This window comes from Arachis ipaensis, chromosome B01 (assembly GCF_000816755.2).
Source record: "Arachis ipaensis cultivar K30076 chromosome B01, Araip1.1, whole genome shotgun sequence".
Lineage (NCBI taxonomy): Eukaryota > Viridiplantae > Streptophyta > Magnoliopsida > Fabales > Fabaceae > Arachis > Arachis ipaensis.
Window position 1 is genome coordinate 98809470 of NC_029785.2, and position 1380 is coordinate 98810849.

General features: G+C 41.1%; 1 protein-coding gene across 1 annotated transcript in view; it reads right to left on the bottom strand.

Moving 5' to 3' along the window:
- The window catches only part of LOC107618828, an 11243-nt gene continuing 10067 nt past the window's right edge, over positions 205-1380 (bottom strand). The window contains exon 4 of the mRNA XM_021122817.1: positions 205-334. The gene's annotated coding sequence lies outside the window, so the exon portion shown is untranslated. The remainder of the gene's footprint in view (positions 335-1380) is intronic.

Below are 1380 nucleotides of genomic sequence, written 5' to 3' on the forward strand. Positions count from 1 at the left end.
CCATCAACTACTTAATTATTTTCAGTTCTATAGTTTATGTGTAACCCTAACTACTAAAGTTTACGTTTCCGGCTGCGCGACTCTGATAGCTCGGACATTACGACGACACTTATAATATTTAATACTAAAATATGAGCATGTTTAAAACTTTAAACTGCAAAACCGCTCCCAAAAATATTTTCATCCGATAACATACAAGCATTACCCAATACAATTCCTAACCCTCTTACAGAATATATCAAGATAAAGGCGAGGGTACAATAAATAATCTAAAGTAATATAGAGCATCACAACAGCAACTAAATAAACTCTTCGAGACTTCAGCGCCCATATCCTGAAAGGGGAAAAAATGTAGGGGGTGAGAACATCATCCTCGAAAGGGTTTTCAGTAGAGGGTTTTTGGGAATTACTGTAATAGGATACGTGAAGATAAACCGTACCAGTGATTAATAACCGTCTTATACCTCTTTTCAAAAACAACGGTTTACAATAAATAGAAGTCTGAAATCTTTTCTGAAAGAGGAACAATTAAATTCTCAAAAACTCAAAAGCCTTTCAAAACGGTTTATCTATGCTGAACCAAAATAGCCTTTTATATCTTTCCAAACCGGAAACACACAAAACTGAAACCAACCATCGGTCCATCTCATTTCAACCACGGCCCTAGGCCCAAACAAATCCAACCAACAATCAATCACCACAATCCAACAGAGTCCCAGTTGCAAACACAAATAGGAAGTTCAAGCACAAACAAACAGTTACAGCAAGTAGAACAATTAGCAGTTAATCACATAGGCAAACCAAGTACAATATGCACACCCATACAATGTCACATAGATGCATATGATGCATGCCTGTCCCTAGTGGCTGATGATATCATCTGTCGGTTATATAGCCAACCCGACACGTCCTGGTAGCTAACCATGGACAGAAACACCCATCGCGGAGCAAGTAGGTTTGAGCTACAACCCCATTGCTACTACCCGCTTGACCCAGAGCCAGTGGAATAACCACTACTGCGGTTACTACCCAGGCGGGTGTTTAAAAGCTCAACCTAGAGCGAGTGGAATCACCACTACTACCGCTACTACCCAGGCGTCACAGTCTCTAACCTGGAACAAGTGGGACGAACCACAACCCTTGCTACTACCCAGGTATCTCAAGTACATATTCATTCAGTCCCAGCCATGGATCAACATCCATCTCAGCCATCCGGCTTAAATTCATAATTCATAGTCAGCCATACGGACCATAACTCATTCGGCAATCAGCCATAAATCAATATCATACACAGCCATTCCGGCTCACGGTTCAATCCAGAACCAGCCAATATTCATAATCATACACAGCCATTCCGGCCCATAACAAAACAACACTTCC